The sequence below is a fragment of the Fringilla coelebs genome (genome assembly GCF_963513975.1).
Source record: "Fringilla coelebs genome assembly, chromosome: 1".
NCBI lineage: Eukaryota > Metazoa > Chordata > Aves > Passeriformes > Fringillidae > Fringilla > Fringilla coelebs.
The window spans coordinates 41722257-41746467 of NC_140028.1; positions in this window are offsets into that span (position 1 = coordinate 41722257).

A 24211-nucleotide genomic window follows, 5' to 3' on the forward strand; every position below is an offset into this window, starting at 1 on the left:
ACTTAATATTAAACAGAATTAGGATTCCTTAGGATTTGCTTGCTTATGAAGATCAATACTTCAATCTGAATCTTCATTAGCCTTTACTTCATTCATTAGCCTTTACTGATTATAATTCTGGTGTCAATATGGAATATAGAAAAGAAACAGAAGAATTGAAAATGGAATCATCAGAGTCAGCTGCTACAAAATGAGTTGTTTGTTGTCAGAAAACTAAATCTCTGTTAAACTGTATTAAAATAGCTATTTTTGTTTTTGGGGGGCAGTAATTTTGATGGCTAAAGTCACATAAAATGAGTTTGCATCTGTCTTCAGATCCTTATATTATTACACCAGATAGACAGACATGTACTGCTTTGCAAGTAAACAACTTTTAACGTAAATGTCAAATTGCTAACACAGTCCTCTAATAGAACTCCTACAGGCATAAAATCAAGTTGTGACATGTTTCTAACATAGTTGAAAATAGGCATGATTCTGTTGAAAAATCTAAAGATCAGAATACATATTTTTTTAAGATAATTTGGAACTGCAATTTTCAGGGGAAACCTGGAAAATCTTCTCTGAAGACCAAAATTTAACATTAAAGGCAAGCTGGAAATGTGTTTTATACTCAACATGGATTAATAAGCAAACTGATGTCGTTCCCTTCTTAAAGCTCACAGGGATAAAAGAAGCAGGTACAATACAAACAAATGCATATTACACAATAAAAAAATAACAGTGGCATTAATCACTGTAGAGTAAAAGGTGATATTGCTGTTATTTGTACTACAGGTACAACAGTTCTTTTCTGAGTCAATAAGCAGGTCTTAGCATACTGCATATATATGTGTGTGTGTAGAAGTGTATAAACGGTACCTTTCTCTTCTCAAGTGAAAGTTTTGTATTTTAGAAGACAGATTCAGGCAAAGATTATCCTTAATTGTGTCTTCATAATTTATATATTAGAAAACAGATGATTAGTCTTTGTTTCATTCAAAGATCACTGCTATGATAAGGTTCCAAACATGAGACAATTTTGCAGTAGGATGTAAGGGACAGAATTGTGCTGGATACTTTTCTGGATGTGTTTTAGTAATCCCATCATGTGTGCTGATCTCTTTATTGATTCAGTCCTGCAAGCTGCTTCTTAAAAAATAAGTTAATGACTAAAAGAATCAAGGGGAAATTGTCATATGCTTCTCATGGTTTTGCCTTGCACTGTATTGTGCTTTTATTTCATAGGACCTGCTCTTGGATATCCTCAGAGCTACATTCCTTGTGGTTTAATAATGAGTCTCCATGGTATACAGATGTGTGTGAAGAAAGTATTTCATAGTTTGTAAGATATATGTATAATTCAGTCTAGGCTGCTTGGATTTCCAAAATACATTAAAGAAGGTTTTCTTTTCAAAGTGTCTCAGGGAAACCAGCAGGTAAAAAGGAACAATTTCACACAAACAGAAAAAAAAACCAAAACAAAACCAAAGACCAACCAAAAAAAAAACTCAAAAAAAAAAAACCAAACCAAAAACACCCCAAAAAAACAAAAAAAAGAAGAAAGGAAAGCAGAGAATAGAAATATTTTTTCATAATTCTTAGGGGGAAAAAGTCACTAGCACATTGCCTGACCCTTCTGCTTTTTAACATATATGTAAATGATCTGTAAGGAGGTGAAGGGTAAGGTGACAAAGTTATTAAGTCATGTGCTTTCTGAAAGATAACTGAATCTAGAAAGGCTCCTGTGCAAGTAATAGCTATATAGGTTAGCCTATAATTATGCCGTAGGACTTCTTGCAACAGGATGAATGGGAGCTCAATATTTTTCCAGGCATCACAGAGTAGCTGGATCTGTTCATGGTAGAGAAATCAAATCAGGCTATGGAATACAAATCTCTGTGTCAGGAAGTCACTGAGCTGCAAATTATAGGAGCTTGTAATCTGGGGTAGTAACTTTACAGTTCCTTTTTTTCCAGGCAAGGTCTGCTACCCATCATTTGAAACACAGCACACAGTGTGATGGATCTTTGGTTTGGCTCAGCCAGAGACTCTTGTATATCTTCTTGGATGTCAGAGAGATGGTGATATCAGATGACCACTCAGATTTTTTAGATCTTTTTTGTTTAATTTTCCATAATGCTTTATACCTGCAATTTTCATAATGCTGGTAAATGAACTTGATAGAGTCAGTATATCCTCAAAAAATCCTCCTAAAAAAATAAGCAAAGGTTTTTATCACATTTAATTTATACACAGTACTGCACAGTTATACTCTTCTGAAATTAAGAGGGAGCTAAAAGTAACAGAGAGAGTGAACATGTGTTTTGACAGATTTCACATATTTACGATTTGTTTTATCTCTTAGGGTGTTGAGTTTCTCCTAATGATTATAGAAGTATCTAAGAATGCCTTAATTTCTGTTATTCCAGGTGTCTTATGTCCAGAAATAATTTTCTCTGTCTCTTGCATGCAGTTTCCTCAGTCTCAGCAAAGCAGAAACCTGCTGTGTTCAAAGCCTTATCAATTATGTCTACTCCATAACAAACCCATTTCTTTCTCCAAAAAAAGCCACAAAGCCTCAAAAATAAATAAAACAATATTTTCTGGAATTTTTGTGGGACTTGTGGTTTTTTGGTTTTTTTGTTTTGTTTTGTTTTGTTTTTGTGCTGACACCTTGAGTTGATTCCCTTAGCTGATATCAAAATTGCTGTTTATTACATTGCACTGAGATTTTAGTGTTATGTACAAAACAAGATACAAGTCCTCCAGAAAGATGGGGAATTTGTTTCAGGAAAATAAATAAACAGCAATAAAATAAAATAATGAAGCATGCTGACAACAGCCTATCACCAATAACCTAATCTGAATTACTGAGATAGGGCTATAAAAATTCTTTACCATCCCCATGAGAATTCTTCTGGGACTTTTATACCAGGTGTTCATCATCTATCAATAGAAGATTTTGATGTTTCCTTATTTTTCTCAGACATGCTGCTCTTTAAGAATGCAGAAGTGTAATTTTTCGCAAAACAAAAAAAAGAAACTTTTTAAAGGAAGAAGTTGTTCAAACTGTGATTTTTTTTTTTTTTTGCAGTAGCACAAGACAGAGAAACAGGTTATAACTATTTTGATTCATCCATTCTTTATGTTATCCAGTGGGTTTGACATGCAATTAACTCCTTAAGAAGAAATTTGCTTCCACACTAAGAATTTGTTTTATCTTTGCTCAGAGAAATTGCAGGTTTTTTCTAGCTACTTCCTGTATCTTTCTAGAACTTGAAGAATGATACTTTAATAGGTTTGCTGAAATACTATTTTTCTCTTGGCAGTCATTGCTTAGCTGCAGCCATTCAGAGGGTGGGTTTGGGTTTTTGTGTGTGTGCGTGGTGGGTATGGGGGTTTTTTACTGTTGCTTGGAGATTTTTTTTAATTTTTAAGGGAAGTGATTTTTTGTGTGGCTATATTTGTTTGTTTTGTTTTCTGTGATTTCAGTATCTGATACTAATAAAAAACCAGAAGACACAATTTTAGTACTTATTAATTTCCCATGTTACTCCTTCCTTATTGTGGTCTCATGATAAGTGAATCTACTGGCTAAAGAGGTTCTGTACTGTTGCTTCATGTTGGGTTGGAGGCACCAAAAAATTAGCTTGTTTTTTTATCAAATGGTTGTCTTCACCCAACCATAAACTCAAGGAAGCAAATGCATCTAATACTATTTCTGACTCTTTGGCAAAAGAAACCAGGTTTGTCAGAAAAACAAGATGTGAAGAGATATGGCGATGGTTTCTGAAAAAGACTGATATGTGACATTTTGTGAACTGATTTCTGGCGGTAAAAGGGACGAAAATAGCTATCATGCTAATCAATGAAATGCATTTATAAGCATTATTGTTTTCTTGCATTAATTCTACTCCATCTAATTAAATCATCTGTGAATAATTTAAAAATTTTAAAAATTGTTTTGCATAGGTTGCAGAAAGATTTTTAATTTTAGGATCTAAAATTATGCTTGCATTTTAATTTAAAATTTTTAGTTTACTCGAGGTAGCTCCAGCTAGGGTACCCTGCCTCACAATCTTAGTGGCTGAGCTTGGTGTCTGACTTTTTGAGCTTTTTGAAAGTTTAAATCTGCAAGCAGGATCTGAGGTAGCTTAATGTTTCTTTGACTGCTTCTCAGCTTTCTTGACTGCAAAAGTTATGGTTTTGTTATTGCTGAACATGGTAACACAGAGTACTGCCATGTGGACAAGGGAGTAGGGGGTGCCTGCGAGACTGGGAGAAGACACAGCCAGGGCAAGTGACCCAAACTGACCAAAGGGACATTCCAGACCATGTGGGATCATGCTGTGTATGCAAAGTGGGAAGCAGGAGGATGGGGGGGGCATTTGAAATGATGGCATTTGTCTTCCTAAGTAACCATTATTTATTATGGGACCCTGCTCTTCTAGAGACGGCTGAACACCTGCCTGTCCATGGGAAAGAGTGAATTAATTCCTTGTTTTGCTTTGCTTGTTTTCATGGCTCTTTCTTTCCATATTAGACTGTCTTTATCTCAACCCACAGTTCTCTGCCTTTCACCCTTCCTACTCTCTCCCTGATGCTGCCAGTGAGGAGTGAGCTTTCCTGCTGGCTGGGGTTAAACCACTCCTCCAGATGCTCCAGCTCTGCTGGGTACAGATCTGCACATCCCTGCACACTGCCCTTCTCCCACCCCACGGGCAGTCTGTGAAGTCAGGTGGTGGATGAGAAGGGACAGGTTAAGCTCATCTTTCAAGTCTTTACAGTATGTTAAACCTTCCCCTAAAGCATGCAGTGTTGTGCTAGCAGCAATGCTGAAAATAGCAACTGCTTCAGAATAAAAAATAAAAACATTTTTGTGAGTACTAAAATTGGGGAAAAAAGCTAGTGACAGAATATAGGTGGAAGCTGACACTGAATCAAAAAATCATTTCTTCTGATGTTACTATCATGATTTTAGTAATGCAGTAAATTGTTAATTAAATTTTTTTAATAAATTTATCTCTCTCTAAATATTAATGCTTATATGTTTCTCTATTTCTGTATTTCCTCATCCTTGGACCTTGCTTAAAATATTATTTGAGTTGTGGCTATTTTAGTTTGTACTTTTTACTATGAAGGATAAGCACCCATATTTCTCAATTTTTTTTTGAAGGATAAGTGTGAAAAGAGTTGTTTCCAGTATTTCTGTAAAAAATTACAATAGGAATTACTGAAGATTTGCTGTTACAGAAAGGTCTTAATCTGCGTTATTAATTTTGACTTTATGGTCCTTCAGTTGGACTTCAGAGAACATTTGCCTCCCAAGTTTAAAAGCTGCAGGTTAAGCTTTGTCAAAATTAAATTCAAAATGCACTCCTTAAAAATCCCCCATATTTTAATGGGATTTGTTCCAGTATTATTCTTCAATTTATTTTAGAAGAATCAAAGGGTACAGAATAATTTGTTTGTGAGTTGAAATAATATGATCTATTAGAGAATTCTGGGTATTTCCAGGCAAGACAGATACTGCCATAACAGTGATAACTGTGTGGACTTTTTTCCTTGTGGGTAGATTACCAATAATTTCTCCATAACATTTTGGCCATTTCTGGATCAGCAGTAAGGCTTTTAAGATAAGAAAAAGCTTATGGCTTTTTCTAGTCATTAGTCAATGGCTTTGTCCAGTCATTAATTAAGATAAGGAATTACTCAAGATTCTCTTTCAATGCATTTACACTGCAGAGGAGTTGAACAAATGCCACTGATGCTGCATTGTGGAATATTTGACTAAGACCTCAAAATTACTTCTGTGGGCTGCCAGTCTATTGGTTACACACAGAATTGACAGAAATTAGGGGTGGGTTTCCAAGTAAACCTCCAAAAACCTTTAACAAAGGAAGTTTTCCCCCTTGGTGTCCCATGGTTATGCTTGGTAATTTTTCAGGGAGCATGAAAATGTTGTTACATTAACTTGCTTTGTACAGCAGAATGAACAAAGGAAAGAGCAGTGGAGACTGGCCATTCTCCATAGGCTGTGGTTTCAAAACCAGAAATACATAGTAAGGGAAATCCTTGAAATTTTTCTCCTAAAAATTATCTCCACCTGGGATTGGAGTCACTGTCAATAAGGAACATAAGAAAGCTTGTGCTGGGATGCAATTTATCTAATTCAGTCACTGGCTACTCAAAGGCTTTGTTGAGTGTGGCATTAAAATCATTGTTTACAATCCCTAATTAAATGATGGGAATATGTTTTCAACAGTTGCTTTTAGCTTTGGTCAAGTGCTGATCAACCCCAACCTCCACTGGTTAAATGAAATTCAATTTAAAAAAAATTAGAGCAGTGAAAAGTTCCTCTGAGATATGAGTCACACAAAATTCTTCCTTCTTTCAATTAATTTTCTTAGGATTTTTTTGGCCAAGAAAGTGAAACAAAAATATTTACTTAATTCTTGGTAAATCCTTTCTTCTCCATCATTCCTAAAGTTTCTAAACCTATTCTATTCTTCTCTCCATTTGACATTTACACATTTTATTTCTTATTTTCTGTAAGTGTTCTGTTTACATATTTTTTTCTTATTTCTGTATTCCTTTCTGTAACCTTTTAGGCTTCCTCTTTAATTTGCTGTTGTCTTTTGTTTTGTGTCATTCAAAATACATGCATAACTATCTTTACCCTTACAATATATCAATAAAATAAAAGGAAAAGTTTTAATTTATTTAAGGGGAAATAGAATACCTTTTAACCAGATGCACATAAATATGCATCATTTTAAGTATTGGTCATGGATTTGGTTCTTGAATTGCCTCTTTACTATCCAGTTTCTTTTGCCATTACCTCTTAACGTGTTTTAATATTAACTGTTACATGTGTATTTTTAGGAGTGAAATAGAATGTTTTGACTGTATAATAAAGATGGTTGCTGAAATGCAATACAAATTTATAGTTGAGATTTACTGTACTAAACATTGAAGACCTCTGTCCCTGAATAAAGTACCTGAAAATATCTTGTTGTAGCAAACAAAAAAATAGTAATAAAATTAAATTTAAATCCAGCTTGCTACAAAAATGGAGATTGGTTCTTTAGTTCAGAAGACTTGTCATGGAGAAGGAGAATGTAAGTTCCAAGTGGTTCTGAAATAATTATTAAAGGTGTTGTGTAAGTTGTTCCTAGGGTTACATTTGTGTTGCTGGGAATACACTTGTGAGAAGCACTTCGATGGGATATTTGTAGAAAAAAAAAATGTTACTATGGATTAGCAAATTTACTACAACTTAATTAAAGTCAAGAGAAGTAAAGTTACCTTCAGCCTTTCCATGAACTTTCATGTGAGATAGCTCAGTCTGTTAAGCTGCTCATTCAGCTTTGTGAGTGCTGCAGAGACTGCCAGTAATATTTGTGGGAAAACTGACACTTTTCTAAGTGCACAAGCCAAATGAACTTACTGATCTTGTCAAAACAATCAAGCAAACCTATCATCCATCCTCTAGATACCCTGGAAGACCTGAAACTGAAATGGGTTTTAGAAGGTAAACAACTCCACTAAAAAAGACGAAAATGCTTCCATCTCAGCTGAAAGCCTAATCACTACCTTGACACCACAGTCACCAGATCAGCCTGAGAGACTGTAACACAGCTCTCCCACACGCAAAACTGCATCAGTGCTTAGCAGTTCTTACCTGTGATATTTCGGATGTGGTATAAATTTTAAAAAAAAATCTTTCCATCTGTCTTTACAATAAAAATGTGTTGACAGGGAAAAAAGAAAAGCCACTTGTAAATTCCTCAAGTTTTTGAAAAACCAATAAAACAAGTAGATGAAATGAAGGTTACCTGTGTATTAAAGACTTTTAAGGCCTGACCTCCATTTCACTATTGCTTCTTATGTTCTTTAGCTCATGTAACTTTTTTTCTAATTGAATAGATCTTAATCTTGCAAAAGGTTATGTCATTAAAATGCATGGCTAGTTTATTTGATGTATAATCATTTATAAGCGAAAGCATTTAACTTTGAAGTGTGATATCCCAAGTTTTTCCAGTCTTTCTACTTCCTTCAATTCAGGAGCCAGGCTTTCTAATGTTTCTTTTTGTGGCCATGGAAGACCCTGAAGCATCAAATTACATTGGTCATAAAAGTATTATGTTCTCAACAAAACTGTGGCTTTAGCACAGACTGTTTCATGCTCAGACAGTTACAATGCCTGTGAAGGACTGGTTTCATAATGACCATAAAACTGAAGTTTTGAGAGCTTTTTATTGAGCTGGAGGACTTAAGGAGGCATACAAAGCAGCATTTTTAGGACAGCAGGGCCAAGCTGAAATGCTATTAAAAGGTTGCATGAAGTGAGTCATAGTTGCTGAATGTAAGCTTATCTAATTGTACCTTTCATTTGTTAAAAAAGTGTTTCTTAATAATATGGTTTTCCAGTTCAGGGAATTTTAAGGGCACAGATACTAATAGCAGGCAAAAGCAATATCAATTTAGATGCTTTTAAGGAGTATATGAAAAATTTTGTTTGGAAATTACAGGTTGGGTTGGTTCTTCCCCCACCCCCCCTCCCTTTTTTTTTCTTTTTCTTTTTTTTTTTTTTTTCAACAGGAAATACTGCTTGTGTTTGGTGATAGCTGATTACTCTTGGGGAAGAAATATTGTTAATGTTGTAAAATAAAAATTTTCCTCACTATGTTCTTTTAAAGCATATATTAACCATATTAACCATATTATTATATTAGCTGTTTAAAGAGTAGCCTACTTGCCTAGAATAGGCTCATTTTGGATATAAAATATATCTATTTTATCCCTAATATTTTTCCAATGTAGATCTCCTATACTTCCTGTGCAGAACTGCCTAGCGAGGACATTCATTTCTAATACTAATATGGGAATATCAGAAAGAATTCTGAAAACATAAGAAATATATTTGTGCATGAACCAGGTTTGTAGTTTTACATTTACCAAGCATTAATATCCATTAAATTTTACCCATTAAAAGGTTTTCATTTCAAGAAAAAGTCATGTCATGATTTTTTCATTTCAAGAAGTCATGTCATGTTCATGTCATATGTCATGTCATGTTCTGAGTTTCTAACATCCTTTATGTGCATTTTTGTTTATGTAACAAATCCTTAGCATCACTTTTTGGCTTGTACTTATGGTTATGGTGGAAGCCTTAACTGCTGACACAAGAGTGGGGCTAGTCTAAATGTCTCTTTTGTAATTAAATTATAACATTTCAAGGATGCAGGCCAGTAATTAACTTCATAATACTGTAGTTTTGTCTAAGGAACACTAATTTTATTGTAATTATACTTTATAATTCTAATAACATTTATGATTCCATTATGACTGTGGTTAAGGAATTTCTCAACTAGACTGAGATATAAATTGGGGAAAATTGCAATTTTAAACAATTAAAACATCCATAATACTCCTTATATTCAATCATTACTGTCTGCGTGGCCAGATTAGGCTAAATGTGGAATAAAAATTTGTTTGGGCTTATGGTTTACTGATGCACTTACCAAAGCATAAAGGGAGAGTAGGACAGGACAGTGCAGCACTGAAAGACAGTCTTAACACAAGACTAAAATCTGAGTTTAACTGATGGCATTTATCAATCTTTTTCATTGCATGACTTCAAAGGGAATTCATTTAGGAGCTTTACACTGATTGCTTAAATGGCTTCTTGCCACAAATCAGTAAATTAAGCAGTTTAGTAGTCTTTAATCTCCAGGTCTTGAATCATATTTGAATTTCTGTGACTGTTTCTCTGCATTGGAAAGTTTTTCAGAATCCTCTAGTCAGTGCACACTATATACATTAGGAAATATTTAGAGTTTTCTAATTTTCTTTCATTAAAACATTTGTCCCCTCATATCAGCAGTGCCCCCCAGAAGCACATCCTCTGTATGCTTCTGTTCTGCTGCTTGATGTCAAGTTTCTGGTTATGCTTCCTCAAACCCAGAAATCCTTCAAGGTGAAAGTTGCATGCCTTAAATGCTCATGAGAAAATACCAAGCTCTTTCTTTTCAAGTATCCTGGCAGAGTGACTGTGACTGCGTAAAGGGTGTCTGAACTGCTGATTAAGTTGGACTGTGAGCAATCTTAGAGATGAGGACAAGTGTTCTGGCTCCAGAGAGGGAGTAATAGAGCTGAATATAAATGATTATTTTAAGGTTTCATTTTATGGACCAAGGACTGGACATTTTCCTGCTGATCTAGTCAGAATCCGTCTTGAAAAAATCTGAAACAGGAATAAACAGGGTGTGAAAATAATACCCTATGCAAATGATACTAAGATTCAGCAGCAAACTTCAGTTTAAATGATTAGTGTCCTTTCACCTTCCTATGCCTTCTTACTATGCCATAAAATGTGACGTAAAGGAGAAAGGAAAATATTACAAGAAATTATTATTTTTATCTGAAATTAAGGAGAATTTAGTGTATCCTGAGGCAGGAGAGAGATGGCATATCAGGTTTCCTGCCTTGTTACTTATTTTTTTTTTTAATTTATTTTGTCTTACTATTTTGAAAACAGTTGAAAACTATTTTTATTTAGAATTTACCATCACTATCATGATATTTTTTTTGAATCTAAAAGGTCAAGAAGTTGTGTGCTGCTACCACACTGCTCTAAAAAGAATATTTAGAATATTCTGAGATATTTTTGAATATTCTGAATATTTTTAAATATTTTGGTATTTTTTGTTCTCTAGTGAAGTCTTAGTTCTGGAAAATATAAAGCAAAATGCTTATACAGAATGTATGGAGCACTGTAATGTAGGTTATGATAATGGGTGGTTTCATTCTAGATTTTTGCATGTTAACAATTTTAGTTACTAAAAATTAAAACTAGGAAAGTAATAAAAAAATTTAATTATTATTAAGATGTGATAACTGGACTTTGAAAATGTGTTTCAATATATGGTAAGGAAAAATCATATCCAAGGTAAATGTCTAAGGTAATAAAATCTGAGAATTAAATTCAGCAAGTAAGGGGGGGAAAAATAACATGTAAACAAATAATAGCTTTTCTCATATTTGCATTCTCTGTCTGTTTTTACATTTGCCTCATTATTAGCATGCAATGTGATGCTTAATACTACGACAGCACCTATAATGAATTTCTTTTAAAAAAATTATTTACATACCATGTGCTGACCTTATTGTTTTATGTGAATGGTGGACTATTCATGACCTCAGAATTTACTGTCTTTGATTTACTGTCCTGTGAAAAAATAGTGACAACATCCCGTAAGTAAGTCCAAGTCTTAAAAAGCAAACTGTCCTCAGGAATATGTAATCTGCACCAGTCTTCCAAAGATGGATCTAAAAATCTGGCAAAGCAGCTGCAAAGATATGCAATATTCTGGAATGGAAGAAGCACCAACTCCAAAGTAAGAATTTTTTCAAAGGCAAGAATTGTTATTTGACACATCCCATACTAATATTAGACATTGTGACAGGATATGTAGCCAAAAGTGGATGAACTAAATTTTGAATAAGTACTTTGATTTCAAAATTTTTCGGTTTTTTGGTCATGTACCCTATTAAAAAGGCTTGTTTTGAGCACTTAGGTTACTTTCAACAATATTGTAAAACCCAGAAAGGCTGTAGATAAAAAAAATAATGTATTTTTGCCAAGTGAGAAAGTGTCTAAAGTTTCTCCACTAAAGTAAATATCCTGATTTGAACTTTCGGTGTTTATTTCCTTTTAGCACTTCAAACCAGGCACCTAGTTGAATTTCTTCAAGCAATAGCTAGATGGAGATGGTTATTTATCACTTACCTGATTTAATAATTATTGTTTGCAGATGTCATGCTTATATTGTGTATAACACTGAATCAGCAATTTGTTCTCTGCTGGCAGGTTAGAGGGAGTATTATATATGCAGAACTACAGATGAGTTTTAACTCATCTCTGTGCCCCATGCTTTGAAACTGTGACCTAGATTGGATTCTCAAGGTTTTAATGCTGTGGCGTTATCTAGTCTGTGTTTATAGATGTATGCATACATGTATTTATCAGTTTATTTTGGGATAACTCTCATTTGTGTTTTTTCCTATGTAAAATTAATCAAATTGGGTTTGAGTTATAACTCATTATTCTGAATATGAAGCTACTCTGTAAGCCAACTGATTGGCATAATAAATACTGTGCACAGATTGCAATGGTCACAAGGAGCTATGGCCCAAGTGATGTCCTGTAGGAGAGATAGGGAGAAGGAAAACAGTTCTACAGCTCAAGTAGGAGCCAAAAGTCAGTAGAAAGTATCAAGTATTTAACTTTCGTAGCTCAAAGAAGTAAGAGAATGTTTTGTGGTGAAGCACATGGTTTTCTTCAAACTATGGCATCTGAAGGAAACTCTACAACTCCTGTAGATGTGATGGAGTTAGAGAAATGAACCCTGGGCTAAGAACTGAGACAGTCCTCACCCCCTGCAACCCTCTTCTGCAGCCAGAAGAGCTGAGGGATGCTGTCAAGCATTTCCATATTTCTGTGGTGCTCCCTTTGCTTTACCAGGGAGTCCCTGGTTTCAGCAGACAGTCAACCAGCAGCTGAGGCCAGGCTGAGGGGGCAGTAATCTCAGACAGGTTGTTAGGTTCCTGAGTTCTGTGATTTCTCAGACGTGTCCATGACGCCACCCACTACTTACACTTGTCAATAGGAATTATTTATCCACAGTGTACTATTTTAGTTTTGACCACATATGCTTTCCAGAATGTTTAACCTATTTTTTATGATACATCTGCATAAGATTTCGCTCGTTTAGCTTGGTGTTATCTATCTCCATTTGCACTTCTGTTGTCCTAATTTAAATCCTAAATGTCCTTAGTCCTGGTATATTTGTTCATGTCCTGTTTACAATATTAGTTTCTAGAAAATTGTTCTGAAACACTAAAAGACAAGTTTGAAAGGCTTCCTTATGGCATAAAGTTAAATATAGCAAACAAACTCAAATGCAAGAATGAAAGTACTTTAATGGCTTAATTGTCTCATTAAAGTTTGCTATGAGCTGTGAAATTCTGACTTTCTGCAAATGTCTTTGAAGATACTATTTTCATTAATCATGCAGCAGCTTTTAATAGAATGAATTTATTAAGGGAATATTTGGCAAAGTAATAGATTTCATACTATGTAAAAATTCTATTTTCCTTAGTCAGCTACAAGCATAAGTGCTGAGAGCACTTCATCTATCCCACAGATACTTGAATAAAGGAAGACACAGATCTTTCAAATACCTTAGAATCTCGGTTTGAGAACTTAATGTGAAACTTCCATCTGGAAATTGCAAGGCCAGATGGTTGTATAAATCCCAGCAGAAAATATACATCTGTCATTTTTTTTTTTATAACTGGTTCTATTTGAAGAAGGATTTATCTAATCAGCTTGGCACATCATTTAGCATGTCAATCGTACATTCTGTAGCCCTCAGCTCTCCTTGTACCAAGTCCTCTTTCATTTGTAGAATGCTGTGGAGGTAATAATTTTTCTAACCAGATGCAGGATGACTGCTGATTTAAATTGTTTTATGCAGAACCATGATGAAGAAACACAGATGAATATAATTGAGTACAATTTTTTAATAAAGCTTCTTGCCATTAAGTGTACTTAGTTTCTAAATTTACCTGTCATACCTCTGCTCTCCATCATGAAAAGACACTCTCTAGAAAAATCTTTAACAGGGTAATAGAAATAAGCATATTAACATAAAGGAAATCTGCTTTAAAGTTCTATACTACTTCAATAATCCAAAGGAACAAAAATTACTTTTCCAAGTAATTGAAAATCCAAAGTCTATCAAAATTTGAATTTATGGAGGCATCTGATTAGACTGTCTTCCTAAGAATCCTTAAGCCAGTACTTTAGAATAGGATGTCAGTATCTATAATAGTGAGGAATAACATGAGGCATGTGAACCTTAATGTGGAACCTCTTATTATGTATATGACAAGTGACAGAACATGAAGTCTGTCTTTATTAAGTTTTACATTTGCAGCAGGTGAACTCTCACATACATCCATACATCATGTTTTACACACTTACTGGAATTTCACCGCTGTTCTTTAAAAATTATGTTTGGGCATGATATTATAGCCCACTCTACCTAGCAATCTTCTGATGTATTTCATTGATACAGGTTAATTCTGAAGAGCAGAGAAACATTAATTGATTACTTTCTCCTCTTTGCCTTTCACTGCAGCATACAATCCTCTAGTCTAGTCCCTGCCTGAGAAAGCATAGGTAGGGTGATGTAGCACTATACAAGAGATATATACTTCAGAGCTACATTCTTTTCAGCATTTTAGTCTGGATCAGCATATTTGAAGCTAATCTCCCAGCTGGATCTTACTACTTTGCCTTGGTTCACATCACAGAACTTGTAAAGCAGAACCTGTATTTTATTTCAATTAAAAAAAAAAAAATGCCAGCCAGGAATGCACAAAATAACTTCAAATCCAGAAAGGTTCATTGGACAAGACTAAAGCTTAAAGTTATTTCTTCCTCCTTGAAATTTATATTAAAATAATTTTCTCTTCAAGACAAACTACTTTTATTCACATATTTGCTCCTACTACAGGGACACATTGATTTCCAGTCTAGATAGAAATTTACCTTTGCCTTGGAAAACTATTTTTACATTAATTCCTTCTGGAGAGGTCAATTATTTATTGACCTCATAGAGAAAAATTTTCTTCACTAGAATTTTTTCAGAAAAGTTTACTTTTTTTTTCTCCTAATACTTAACTAAATATAATGAAGGTGGCACACATGACTAATTTAATTTATAAGCTCTTTCTATGAAAAAAGTGTCACTATGAAAAACAAAACCAGGTCCCAACACACAAATTGTTATTGGTTTTAAGGTTCACATATCTTTCCAGCCCTTATTAGTGGGTAGTAATCAGCAACATAGAATTATTTGAAGATGTGCTAGGATGAATTTAATTTTATTAGGAAAACAAAACCTGTGCATGGATTGAATACTTTTGATCAATGGTGACTGTGCTGTCTTTTGATCCAAAACCATTAAGTCATCGACATCACACAAGAATGTTGAAATTTATGTTTTGATTTTATTTCCCTCATGATAATTTTGGAGATGTCAGTGCAGTAATAGAGAAAAGAGTGAACTCCATCTCAGGATCAAAATCTGCCATATTCATTTAATTGCATTAGATGGCTAAAACTTCCCAAGGAATACTGGCAGATCTGTTCAGTGGCTTGATTTTTAGAAGAGGATTCTCACTAGGAACTAAGAGCACACAATGTACTTTATATAATGGAAGCAAATTATGTAATATGTATGTGAACTGCCAAGTTTATGCTCACAAAGAGGCTCAAATTGAAAAAAATTGTCGTTTATTATTGCAAATATTTTAATGAGATCTCCTGTCAGGAGATGGAAATAGCTAACTTTAAATTATTCAGTACAATTACAGCTCTTCCCCTTAATAGCATACAGAGTAGTCCTTTTAATGATAGAAGTCTTAACCTGCAAACCAAGCCAAAGTTTTCAAATTATCTCTCTCCTTATTTAATTTGTTCTAATCTGATGAAAATGGAAAAAATCAGTTCCAAATACGCTGTACTCGTGTCAGCAAACAGAATGAGCAAGCAATTAGAAAATTAAGCTAAATCTATTTTCAGGAAATTAGTTAAAATTCAGAATGCAGGTACTGGCAGTCCTCTGCCACGTGACGTCTATGACTCTGAATGTCACAGTACAAATTTCAAGTCTGTTAAATGAGCAGTTTTCTGTGCTGTCATTGCCTGGATGTTTCTACTTATAACTCTTGACTTAAAGCACTGAATCTTAATGTAATTTTGGAAATGTATTTGCCACTTTTCCCATTGTTGATTCCTTCAAATTCTAGCAAAAATCTTAAAAGATGCAGTTCCTCTCACTCTTCAGGTGTCTCATAAAACTCCCATACCTATCAGTTTAATTCCAGTGGAAGGAGTATCTTAGCACACCTAACAGCAATTTTTTAAAGATGATGTCACCTGATTTTAGGGACCATGCCATCCAGAGAGAGAGAGAGAATTCCTTGTCATGTCACATAGTATCAATTTTTGTAATAGAAGGTGTCTATGGATAAAGTAACGCAGGTCTATGGATAAAGTGATACATTTACCTATTAATTTTGCAGTAGTGAAGCAAATTGTTAAAAAAATAATATGCTTTGTAAGATGTTCTTGCAAAACTGGCTGAAGATTCGCTGATAAATGCTGTTATACTGTAAGCAAATATTAAATGAAGAAAGGTCTAAATAGTTACATATCCTTTTTTTAGCGAGCGTCATGCACAAAGGCTGAATGTCATGTTTATATTCATTTTATATCTATTATTATCTCCAAGTTTTATGAACACTGCTGATTTTACAAGATCTTTTTGTGACAAGAAACGCTATCATTATTTCCAAATCTCTTTGAACTTCAACAGCTTGTGAATACTAACACTGGTCTCCTGCTTGTCATTCTGATCAGCTGCTGCCATCTTAAACTCATCAGTCATGTCACTTAGGTCATTGAACTATATTCTGGAGGTAGCAAGTCAGTCCTAATAGCAAGTTTTGAGCTGGTTCATAGGTGCCATTCTATCTGGGGAAAATTGTTTAAATGGAGCCTATCTTTTAAACTATCTTTCATATCTAATATGTAACTTATATGAATGTTGATTTAATCGAGTATTCCCCTACAGAAGTCAAGTTGTTTTGCTATTGGAAGTATAAATATGTATTAAAAGTGATTATTCTTGGCCTTATCCAGAAATGGCATTAACCCACCTCAGTTGTTTAAAGACCATAAACTCAGTGGTCTTCTTGAATTAAAACAGCTGTGGTTCCTGCTCATGCTGAAGTAAAGCAAGTTCGGATTAATGCACTGATTCCCAAGAGCAAGGGAATGAAAGGCTGAAATGGGTATGTTATGCAAAACAGCTGCTATCAGTGAAGCAGGATGTAGAATGACTGTTGTTCAAGCACACTTTCTTTTTCAGTGAAAGTCAAGTGTAAGGCAAGATGAAAATCTGTGATGCTGTGTCTTTCCAACGAATTAAAGAAAGCACTAATGCCACTGTTCTCTGAGCTGACCTGAAATGAGAACCGTATCTTGGTCTCTAATTACCATCTTCTTTTTTGGACAGGTAACCTGAGATATTTCTTTTCAGACATGTTATTGACTGTGACTTTAATTTGGCATTCACAGTCCTTATCATCAGAGGCAGTAGCAGGGTTAACTAGGGTTAACAGCTTTCATAGGACATGTTGCAGCAAAAAGGCAATCTGTGTTTCACATTTGCAAAGCATTGCTTCTATCATGCCAGGTCTCTAATTTATGTGGTCTCTATTGACTTCTTCCTCACTAAATGATGGTCAGAAGTAAATTGCAAGGCATAGAGTAAAGTACACCTGACACCAGCTGTGTGAAGGGGTGCCTGTGTTCCCACCTTTCAAAATGCCTTCAAACTGTTTCGTGCTGTGGAAAGATCAGTTCTGGAAGCCGTACAGAAACGTGTAAAATCAAGAAACAGAAAAGGCTAAAGGCAAACAAGAGAAAGCAAACTCAGAGACTTGTTTTGACGAATTCCAAAGCATTCCCAACATGTGACAAGAAATAACAGCTTCATCCTTAACATGCTGTGCTCACATTTAATCTTCTGTTGGGCTGTAGATGCATTTCCAATTCAGGCATTCCGTGTTCAGACAAATTATCTTTTACTTGTATGCATAGCTTTCTAGAAGCTACAATTCTTTGCAGAATCTAGAATTCAAGTATACATCCAAGTATTCTGTAGCATCAGTGTCAGCTGACAGTTCTACAGTGGTGGCCCACAGAAACTTAAAGCCTAATCATCTTTTTCTGATAAATCCTTTGGCTGTTTTTAGTGTGAAGTAGTTTTGGAAAACACAGTTTCCTAGACCAGTTTTAAAAGCCAGGAAAAAGTCAAGTAGGAAGAATTTAAATGCAATTCATATCACTCAGATAATTAAAAAACCCCTATGTCTGCAAAATTAAAGGACTAATTTTGGATTTGTTTCAGATCTGATCATCTTTATTCATCAAGGTTTTTATGAATTCATTTCTAAATAATAAAGGTTATCTCAGAGTGCATTATTTAATATCTGAAGTTAGAACTAGTTTTCCCCATAGGAGCAGCTTTACTTATGTACATTTTAATCTACCAAGTCAGTCAATCTCATAATTTCTTTTTTCCAGTTCATAGTAAGCATTTACTTTTATTACTGTTCCTCCATCTTCTCCTTAGTTTATCTAAATTTTTAAGGAATATATTCAACAATAGGAGCCTTAAAACTCTGAACTGCCAAAGACTCTTAACTAAAAGACAATGTTCCTGCTCTCTTTGACTTACTTCCTAATTCCATATTTATCTCACGTTCTTCCCTTCTGCCCAGTGCCTTAGAAATTTCCTGAGGAGGCACTGAAGAAAGTACTGGAAAAATAATTTGGAGCTTCAAGTAGACAAGATTTTTCTGATAAATTTTTCCTTAACATAAGACACCTGACCAACAGAAACAAAATAAAAGTCTCTTTATGTAAATGGAGTAAGTTTATGTTTTAGGAAATTTATGTATGCACTATGGCATGTCAGGAATACTAGAATATTTTTGATTATTTTTTGCCAGTAATTCAGATTATATTGCAACAATTCTATGATCATGTAAGTGTTACAAAGGGGTGAGAATTTGAAAGCTTTAATTCGACAGAAGAGTTTGTGAAAAAGGAGGATGCAAAAAAAAAAGGTAATTAGAATTTATTTAAATACTGAAGAAAAAACATAGAAAATACCTAAGGACTATTGAGGCAGGGCATGGGGGGAAGGAAGGTTCATTTGCGAAACATCTGCTTTGAAAATTACACGTGGTAACTTTCCTTAGGCCCTGTGTTTTTCCTTGCAATGTCAAGTGAGGTGCAAGGAGGAAAATTAATACTACAGCTTGATTTCTGCTAAAAAGCTAACTGGGCCGTAAACCTGTTTCAGCTTTGCTGGTTGGATTTGTTTCAGTTTTGTTTCTTTACTTTGCTTTATTCAGTAGATTTTGTTTCTTGTGCTTGCTTAACTTTGGTCACGAGGCATTTTTTGTTTTCAGTTAAAGGCAATACTATTATTTTCTTGAAATATAGAAAATCTCTCAGCTATATGTTGCATAAAATGTTTCAGTTATTTGTCAAGGCAAGGTTTGTCAGCACTCAACAAAGCAGAAAAAACTTGTCAGGAAAGGTTTCTGCTTCTAAAATCTCAGCATCATCTCTAATGTAATAGAATTACATGAAATTCCTTTGAAATTCCAAAGAGTTTTTATCTCATATAAGAAAAACTTAAATGGATGAATGCTGTTTTGAATTTTTTCCATTTTTAGCTTAATTTTCTCAATTTAATATCTAATTTTCCCATGAAACTTGTGCAATTTAGATGCAATTTTCTTTTGCCCAGTGTCAATTTTTTATTTCAGGTAAAAAAATCAACATAAAATGTATCAGAGGGAAAAAATATTTGCTGAATGCTGTTCAAGAATTTTCAGTTTACTCCTGAAGTGAAGCTCATGAACAGCTTTGAAGGAGTAGGTTTGTCTTTTTCCTGAAACCAGACTTTTCAACTGGATCCATATTTTTTGTAAAAATTATAATTTATAATTGCATGATTTTTTTCTAGAAGAGACTATGAATACTCTTAGAGTAGTCTAAATTCTAACAGAGTACATGGTAAAAAATAATTTTATATATAATTTTAAAAATGTATCTGATTCTTGCAAATTTTTTTTTAAATTGCACATTTTTATTTGCTGCTGCTGCTACCTCCAAGTAAAAGATCAGTCTAAGTAATTACATTTTAGAGAATTACATTTTTGGAAAAGATCTTTATAAAGTGTGTGTTGAAAACATTCTTTTCCTTACTTTGTAATGGTCAGTTTTATGTACAATAAGGATAAAATTTTTCCTATAAACTTAATGAAATAAAATTTTATAGGACACAATACCTAGTCTGCTGAACTTAAGAAAAAATTCACTTATGGTCTAGCGCTTATGTTTTACTGCACAATTTATCTTTTGCAAAAACTAGCAATGAGAGTACTTACCTGAAATTGTGCAATAATACATAGTATGTGTTTAATTAGACATAAAAGGACAACTTCGTTTGAAAGCCTTCCTCCTTGGCTCATTGATGGGGATTTTGCATTTTTACAGCTCTGTCTGTAGACAATAACAGTTTGTGCTTTGCAATTCGCCAGAGATTCCAGTTTTAATCTTTTTAAATACCTTCCCTGTGTTTTAATTATTTTTTATGACAATGGAGCACAGATGGTCCTTTAGAAAGTGTTTGGTTCAGAACATTTTAGAAGAAGATGTGATTATTACTATACTTTTTTCCTGTGGCTATCCCTATCATGTTTTCACTTCTTTCTGAACTTGCTCACACACATGCAAGCTTAATTTTGCTTATTTGTTTGGGTCAGTCAGTGATATGAAAAAAGTTGCATTTCCAAATTCAGACAAGACCCATAATAATTTGGGTGTCATATTTTTTGTGATATTAAAACAGAGATGGCTAAACAAACCTTAGCCTTAATAAAAAGAACACCAGAATCAGAAATTGTGGGAAGTCCGTGAAAAATGTGGTAAGCTCTTCAGGCCTATGTGTGAAAGGGAGTCTGTGAGATTGAATTAATAAGGTAAATGGGTTTAAGGCCTTTGATCTTTGTTCCAATTATTTTATTCACAGACATTTCTGGGTGCAGGTTACTGAGGTGAGTAAACTGAAACCTCTCCTGAGAAGGCAATACAGTGCATGCACAGGTCAACAGCACATAACAGAATGAATTATGCAAGTTTGAAATTCTCTGGTTGTCTATGAAGAAAATACATCAGGACAATCCCAAGCAAAAATACAAGATGCCAGGAATATGGGTTGAGAGTAGCCCCATGGAGAAAACCTTGTGTTTATAGAGGAAAAGCTCAGTATGTCTCGGCAATGTATGCCTGATGCCCAGAAAGCCACAACCACAGCTGGCTGTGTGACAAAAAGTGTGACCAGCAGGCGGAGGGAGGTGATTCTCCCCTCTACTCTGCCCTAGCAGGACCTCACCTGGAGTGCTCTGTCTAGCTCTGGGGTCCCCTACGCATGAAAGTTGTGGTCCTGTTGCAATGAATCCATAAAGAGGCACTAAACTGATGCGGACCTGGAGGACCACTTTATGAAGACAGGCTGAGACAACTGAAGTTGTTCAGCCTGGAGCAGGAACACCTTAGAGAAGCCTTCCCAAACCTAAAGGAGGCTGAAAAGAAAGCTGGACAGGGACTTTTGACAAGGGCATATAGTAAAAGGACAAGGGTGAATGGCTTTAATCTGAAGGAGGGTAGGTTTAGATTAGATTTTAGAAAGAAATTCTTTACTGTGTGCATTCCACATCCCTGGAAGTGTTCAAGACCAGGCTGGATGAGTCTCCAAGTAACCTGGTCTAGTGGAAGGTGTCCCTGTCCATAGCAGGGGGCTTGGAACTAAATGGTCTTTAAGATTTTATTTTTTAGATTCCATGATCTATTTATTGCATTAGCAATTAGGACCAGAGCAGTTACAAATCTTTTCAGTTATGAATCAAATGGAGTTTGCACAGAATAGGTTTTCACACAGAATTTTTTGTTTTTGTTGCAGCTGAAACTCACGTTGAATGCATATAGTGAAATTACCTGTGAGGGAAATATGAAATAATTTTTCTAATGAAGTATCTATTTTTTTTATGCCTGGAAATGAACTTCACAATTTTAAAGTGGGTGAATATTTTAATCTTCTTTCTTTTAACTTGCAGTAGATAAGCATTTGGCAGAGAATAGGCTAGTGCTATAGTCTGCATGCATTGTGCCATGAACACTCTCCAAACACCATAAAGAGCTTAATGTATTCTCCTTGGTACTTAAACCACACATTAGGAAATGGCTTTTATGGAGCTGATAAAGCAATGCTTGGGAATTAGATAGGTGAACAGAATTGAACAGTAAATTCCTTTGTTGACAACATGCATTCCTAAATTGAAAGCCAGGTCTTTCCTCAAAATTTTCAATGTTTTTTTTTTTTCCCAATGGATATCCAAATGGAATATGTTTCTACAGTGTTCAGTGGCTTTAAAGTCTTACTGTTGTTGTGAGAAATATTTCTAATATTTTCTTGGAGGAAGGGATATGCCAAAAGAAGAAGGAAGACAGGTGTACAAGCAATGTATAATAACTGTCAACTTTACTTTGGACATGAAGAGCATAATTTAGAAAGTGTTTGTAAATTATTCATTCCCTTAGGGTACATTCCCTGATATCATCATAATAATAATAATTTTCCCATTATCTTTGAATGATTAAGGACAATATCTTCTCTCAGCTACAATTTTCCCCTTCTCATTTTTGCAACAGTCAGTGGCAATACCAGATCTAATCTGTCAGTTTTTGAAAAACACTCCTACTTTGATATGAAAGATCATCAGTTGGTCAAAATAAATTGGAAGCCACTATGTGGTGGCTGTTGTCTGTATTTTAAAAGTGCCACATGATTCCAGGATGGACAGATAGACACAAAGTAACACTTCAGCTTTTTAAGGAACATCTTATAGCCAGCACTACTGGCTCTGTTTGAAAGAGAAATTTGAAAAGGAATATGTGCTATTATGTGAATTAGTAATGATAAAATTTATAAATGTGTGCCTAGCCTCTTCCAACAGCACATTGTAGTGATAAAATAGCTTACTGGAATTAACAGAATTTCAATGAATAATGAATAATTCCCTTGGTAATAATCTGGGGAGCTCTTCCTTCCTCAGACTGACACATTTGTGTATTTTTTAGTTCTTTGTAAACAGAGAAGGATTCAGTAGTAGGAATTGTCTACCTTTGTTCATACAATTTATATTTATTATTCATGCAATACGATATTTAAATTTATGAGGTGTTTGTTTAGTTTGTTTAGTTTCAGAGTTCTTTAGATCATACTCAGTTGATCTCTTCTTGTTTTGTCCAAATTTCCTAGTCTGCTATAATTATTCTCTAGCACAAAAGAAATTATCCTATTTTCAAAACCTCTTTTTTTCTCGAATGTTATGGATATTGTAACATCATGTTCTATCAATAAATAAATTGGAAATAATAGGTTTAATGAGATGAAGTAGACTCTAACAGCATTATTAATGTAAAAACTTTTGCTTTTACATTTCTGACACCACGGTCTTGCATTTCACCTATAGGATTAACCATCATCCTCTGGAAGAAGAATAACTTAGACTGAAAGAGAATAGGTTTAGGTTGACATTAAAAAGAAATTCTTAACTGTGAGGTTGGTGAAACTCTGGAACAAGTTGCCCAGAGTAATGGATGCCTCATCCCTGGAAGAGTTCAAGGCCAGTTTTGATGGGGCCTTGAGAAACTTGGTCCAGTGGAAGGTGTCCCTGCCCAAGTACATGATCTTCAAAGTCCCTTCCAATCCAAACCATTCTATGGTTCTATGAAATACAATAGTGGTTTTGTGACTGGATAAAAGATAGCAGAGCAATGGAGTCAAGACTTGAGAAATCTGCCCGTTATTATTGCTCATTATTTCAATTAGGTTACTAAAGGACAGTTATTGCAGAAGAGACACACAGGCTTGTAGAATGTATTTTCAGAGTAGCTATGGCTGAATGTATATGAATATGTATCTCCACCTCCTAATCAAAGGCTGGGTTTTGTTCTGTGCTTTGATATCAACATACCTACACAGAACCTCAGTCTCTTAGTTAAGGTCCCATACAGCAAAAATACCAAAATTGCCTTTTTTTTTAACAAAACAGTGCTTCTTCTCTTCCTCATTTTTTTCTGTATAGATGTTTCCCACAATTCACATTCTGATATCTGTTTTATATCCATCTTGCCCTGACTCCCGTAAATAACCCTGAAGAGCTACAGTCCATGACATGAAAGAAGATTGCAGAAGGCTCTGCTGAGACATCCTCCCAGCAGCCAAAAAGGCCAGTCCTCTCAGCAGGTAACAGGGAAAATATCTCCTCCTCTATCAATCAATTAGTCACCCTTAAATCCATTACCTCTTGCCGTTTAGCAGAAAAGGCAGGTACTCAGTAATTTCATGAAAAGTAGAGTTTAATCTTTGCTCAGTTATAATGGAGAAAATATTTCCTGTTCAGTATTGCTTCTGGGAGGGTGCACAAAGAGGAAAGCAGTCAA